The sequence below is a fragment of the Serinus canaria genome, chromosome 25 (genome assembly GCF_022539315.1).
Source record: "Serinus canaria isolate serCan28SL12 chromosome 25, serCan2020, whole genome shotgun sequence".
NCBI classification, from domain to species: Eukaryota; Metazoa; Chordata; class Aves; order Passeriformes; family Fringillidae; genus Serinus; species Serinus canaria.
In genome coordinates, this window is record NC_066338.1 from 7,805,630 (window position 1) to 7,811,139 (window position 5,510).

Sequence of the window (5,510 nt, forward strand, 5' to 3'; positions counted from 1 at the left end):
CTGAGCAACCCAAGAGGACAGTTATCCTGAAGGCAAGTCTTCTCACTAAAAACTGAGACAAGGCCTTAGGCACCTCTGACTTCTCCTCGTCTGCAGTTACAAAGTTCCCTTCAGCATCCAATAAAGAACAAAGGTTGGTTTTACTCTTCCTTTTCAATATTATCTATTATACCCTTCATATATGTATAAAAAATTTTTTGTTATTCCTTACAAAAGTTGCCATTTTAAGTTTAAACTGTTTTTTAGAGTCCCTAATTTTTCTTAGCAGACCCCTTAAATACTTCCTGAGAGACCTGACCCTCCTTCCAAAGATAATACATCCTTTTTTTATTCCTGAATTCCTCCAAAACCTCCTTGCCCAGCCAGGCTGCACGTTTGCCTCCTCCACTCATCTTTCAGCACACAGGGGCAGTCTGTTCCTGTGCCCTCAAGATCTCCATTTTGAAGCACGCCCACCCTTCCTGAACTCCTTTGATTTAAGGACTACTTCCCAAGGAACTCTCTCAATAAGTCTCCTGAATAGACCGAAGTCTGCCCTCCAAAATTCCAGTGTAAAAATCTTATTAATGTTCCTCTTGACTTCACCAAATATTGAGAATTTTATCATTTCATGCTCACTATGTCCCAAGCAGCCTTCAACCACCACATCTCCCACCAACCCCTCTCTATTTGCAAATAACAGGTCTAACATTGTCCCTCCCCTGGTGGTCCCACCCACCAGCTGTGACAAAAAGCTGTGCTCCACAAACTCTAAAGATTTCCTGGACTGTCTTTTTTCAGCTGTATTGAGTTCCCAGCAAATGTCTGGCAGGTTGAAATTACCAACAGGAACAAGGGCTGATGATCCAGAAACATTCTCTAGCTGTTTATAGAATGAATTGTCTCCCTATTGAGTAAGAAACGGCACAGATTCACAAGAAGGATAGTTTGCACAGTGCAGCTTTAATATGAATATTCTCTCTTTTTATAGACTGTTCTGATACATTTCTCTTATACACAATCTTGGAGAAAAACAGGAAAACAGAGAGTAGGAAAACACCCCCTGCAGGTTTTTTATAATAACAAGCTATCATTGTTTCTCTACAACTCCCTAAAAATCTCACAAGTCAGCCGTGAGAAAACTTATCTGGTTTTCTCACTCTCTGACCCGACTGACACATCCACGGGTCCCCCTTTTTGTTTAAAGGAGGAGGTGGTGTTTGTAATCCTCTGCAGGGCCCCTTGCAGGAAGGAGAACAAACACAGCTCCACAGGTTCCTCTAGCAGTTGCTAATTATCAGTCAGAATCTCAATTGGACACTGATTTAAAATGGCCAGAGATTGGATCTTGTGATTCCCTCTTGATAGAAATGCACTATCAATCCTAAAATAATTTCTTATTCTAATGCAATCTCAATATTAAGTCTAATATAATAACAATTTATCATTAATTTGTTCAAAGAACTGACAGTCTTAGCCTGTCAACAGTCCTTCTACAGAAGCCAAGAAAGGACGGAATGTTCACTCCCCACTCGTGATTGATGGTCATCATCTCGATCATCATTTGGAGGTTGCCTGTTGGCCACATGCTGGTTTTGGTGTCACAAATCAGAGTGGACACACCTCGCAGATACCCATCATACTCCAGTATCTCTGGAAACACATGCAGACCCTCTTGCTTCTTCTGGTGAGATCAGCAGTTACAGGTTGAAACCCCATGGACAAAAGGAGACACATAAAGCAAAAGAAAGGGAAAAGGCTCTTCCCTAAAACTGTGGTGGCCCCAAAATTGCTGTGCATGAAGACTCAAAGAAGAAAAAGAGGATTGTAAGTACTCTTTGTGGGGAGGGGGTGGGGTGGGGGGAAGGTACAAGGTACGGGGGGATGAATGTGTGTATGAATGAGACATGGGATGGTTATCCCAGACCTGCAAAGTGAGTGACGAGTCTCCCACGCTGCGGTTCCATTCTTTCATGAGAAAAATGGCTACTAAAGAGATGAAGTGAAAGGTAAAAGGAGTGAGAGAATCCCCCAGGGGTAACTGGGACTGGGTCTCAGGGAAGGGGTAGGACCCCTTGGGGAGAGGAATCTGAGGGTTTTCCTGGAACAATCCACTGGGAAAGTGCGTTAAAAAGTGGAGGGGGTCTCTAAAATTTTGCTGGACTGAGGGATAAAGACACCCAAGAGCATCCAGGGTTGAACAACACAACTGGATTGAGGGATAAAGACACCCAAGAGCATCCAGGGTTGAACAACACAACTGGATTGAGGGATACCCAAGAATATCCGGGGTTTGCCAATAACATTTTGAGATTTTATAAAACCCATGGGTGGATATTAACAAGTGACGTGAGAACAAAGGTACCTTTTTTTTTTGTTGTCCTGTTGTGAGTGGGAGTGAGTTGTATAATATAAATAACAGTGAGTGAGTATGAATGAATGAAAGCATATGTAATATAGATTGCTTAACTTTATTTTCTGGAGGAAGATGGATTGTGTGGGATAATACTGGAAATGAAACGGTTTTTTTGTACTGTGAGGAATGTTCAAGCTGTCAGGGGAATGGATTGTAGCAGGGAAGAGTGGGTAGTGTCCTGGGGAAATGAGATAAGGAGCCAGAGAAGAGAGCAGGGACCCTCTGGAAATAGTGTCTCTCCCGGTCCCCAGTTTCTCTGCTCATGCCAGAAGCTCCAGTCTCCCTACCCACACCAGCTTCTCTGCCTGAGCCAAGAGCTTCAGCCCTCCTCACCCATACTGGGCATGATCACTCCCATCCCTGCTGTGGCTTCTCCCCAGATCACTGCTCCTGCACCTACCTCTGTTTCTTTGTTGATTCCAGCTACACTGTTGAATTCTGCTCCTCCCTCTGTGCCCTTTTGGGTCTGGCTTTACAGCCAACTTTCAGCCTGGTCTCTGTTCCCTTGGTGATTTCAGCTCCCTCTGTATCTATGGGGGAGGTTCAAGAAGGAGACAGAGCCCCAGCATGGTCCGGTGTTGTCTCACATAACATGAGTTCTAACGTCATTATAGTGCAAGGATTTCATATTGCCAGAGCTTCATACCTCCTCGATGTTTCTCTCAGGCAGCTCCTCTAAGCACTGACTGTTCCTGCTCCTTGCAGCAGTCATCTGACTCCTCTCACTCCAGATCCCACCAATCCACTCTTTTATACCACTTGGTCTTATTGGCTACAGGTGTGGCCTGTTAAGATCAGGCCTGCTTCTAATCTTTAGTAATTGGTCCAGCTGCAACTCATTGGGGGATAAGATTACCTTCTATACTGCCTTCATTTACCCATACTGTATCCCCCTCCAGTCAGGGTCCCGGGAGAGGACTAGGGATGCCTGTTTCTGCTGTAGTGGGGAGGTCACCCTCCCTTAGGAGGAGGCCTGGGGATGGTTAAGGGGGTGTGCTTGGTGAGGGAGTGGGAGGAACGTGGGCTCTGTTTTCTGGGGGATGAATGCCATCTGGAGCCTTTGATAACTTTAAAAGTAGGCCCCCAAGAGGAAGTATTAGAATTTATAGTTCATACTCATGCAGAGAGAACTTATGCAGTAGATGTTCCAGGAGGATGTGATGTAGGTGGTGACACGATGGAATGGCAGGGGAAAGAGGAGAAGGGTTTAAAATCCCTGTCATTAAAAATGTAGCAATTAAAAGGGAAACCAAAATGGGGGTAGGAGATGTCTTCTTAGTTCCTGGAGTAGGTGTCAACTTCTTGGGAAGAGACTTACAAATCCAGCTGGGAATGGAGGTTATACCAGAAGAAGAAAGGGCTGTGGACAAACTCTTAGGAATAAACTAGTGGTGTGTACACCTCATGTGGTCCAAAATGTGTTAAAATCAAAAAGGAAAAAAGAAAAAAAAGGAAAAGAAAAAGCTGGGAGAAAAATGGTTAGCAGACTCTGAGATGTAAAAATGTGAAATAATGCTAACTTAACACTAGAAGTTAAAAAAAGTTTGTATCTAGCTCAACTTTTTTTGGCAAACAAAAAGGTACCTTAACACATGATTGTTCAGAAATTGTGCAATACCAAACTGAAGTTCAGGAGGATCTAGCAGAACAAGCCCTCCTAGAGAGGGAAAAGATACATGTTGATGGATCATCCAAATGCTTATTAAATAAAAAGAATCTCTGGGGACACCAGGATGAGGGTTGTTGAGGCTGTGGGATGTTTGACCACTCTTGTGCGAGCAGCAGAGTCTCGGGCTGCAGCAGGGGCTGATCCATGTGGGTGGCTCGGCGAGGCAACTTCCAGTGTTTGCCCACGCGGTGGAGGCAGCGCGGGGCGCGGGTTTGTGTGGGGAGCAGCTGGGGTTCGGGAGCTGGATTGGTGGTGCCGGGGTCTCAGAGGGTGTGGGGTTGCCGGATACGCTCACCAGCCCGGCAGAGGTGCTGGGCACGGTTTGCACAGTTTGCCGCTGAGGAGCGGGGCTGGCTCAGTGACGGAGCTGCCGGGGGGGGTTGGCTCCCAGCCTGCTGGGGTCCCCAGTCCGGGACAGCAGCCTCAACCCCAGTAGGTGGGGAGAGAGAGAGAAAGAAGGGGTGAAAGGGGGGGTGAGGCATGCCCCAGGGTCCCTGCAGAGGTGGCTGTCTGCGAGCCCCCCGCTCCCAGAGTGAGCTGCTGGCTCGCCCTTGCCGGGGCTGCTGCGGTGCGGTGGCGGCAGCAGGGAGAAACAAGGGACAGCGCTGAAGGCTCTGCTGTGAGTGAAGAGAGAGAGAAGGGGGGCGGTGTGGGAATAAGCGATAAGACCAAGGTACAGATAGCCTTCATCTCTCGCTAATTCTCAAAACCTCACCAAGTCGTTTATTTTTGTTCTCTTAAAGCAAGATCCTATTTTTCTTTCTTCTTTTTTTGCTGTTAGGATGGGGGTTTTTTTGGCAGAAGAATGGGTCTGTGGAGGCTAAACAGTAGAAAAAAGCTTAGATAAAACTTAGAGGGTAAAAGGTAATAGATTTTAAGACTGTTGTGGCTCTTTTTTTTTTGTTTGTTTGTTTGTTTTTTTTGGTTTTGTTTAACTAATTGTGGCTCACAAGAAGAGGAATTTGCTTCTACAATTTTTTTTTTTTTCCTTCAGTGCTGTTAAGGCTTCCTGCCTTAGCAAGAAGGCAACATCCTAAGCACAGCAAGTCCATTTTCTTTAGGAGAACTGATCTTTACATGATCCCAAGAGCTGAACAGCCTAGTGCAGCTGAAGACCCAGCTGGGTACAAAAAGAACAAGAAGCTGTGGTTAAAAAAAAAACGAAAATCCTACTTGTTGCTAAACCCAGAAAGTTTTGAAGAATTCTAATGGCAAATCCTGATGTAGAGTTGCCTTTCCTCCAGCCACGGTTCCTGTGCTATTAAAAAGTCCTTTTCAGGTACTACTGACAACTGAGGCAGCAATCCGAGCCAAGGAAAAGAGAGTGGATCCAGGCCAGCAGGGTCAAAGGAGCTGTGAAGGAACCTGAGGAGTGGACTAGCACATTTACACCAGGTGATACCCAATTGACTCTTAAGTTGGGACTGGGTGGTAATGAACTGGGAT

At 45.7% G+C, this 5,510-nt stretch overlaps 1 long non-coding RNA gene across 1 annotated transcript; it reads left to right on the top strand.

Annotated features, from left to right (window-relative positions):
- Positions 1-4,066: 4,066 nt before the first annotated feature.
- Positions 4,067-5,231, top strand: LOC127060552 (uncharacterized). Its single transcript, XR_007779757.1, has 2 exons — positions 4,067-4,274; positions 5,059-5,231. It is a non-coding gene; the product is annotated as an uncharacterized LOC127060552 (long non-coding RNA).
- The last annotated feature ends 279 nt before the right edge of the window (positions 5,232-5,510 follow it).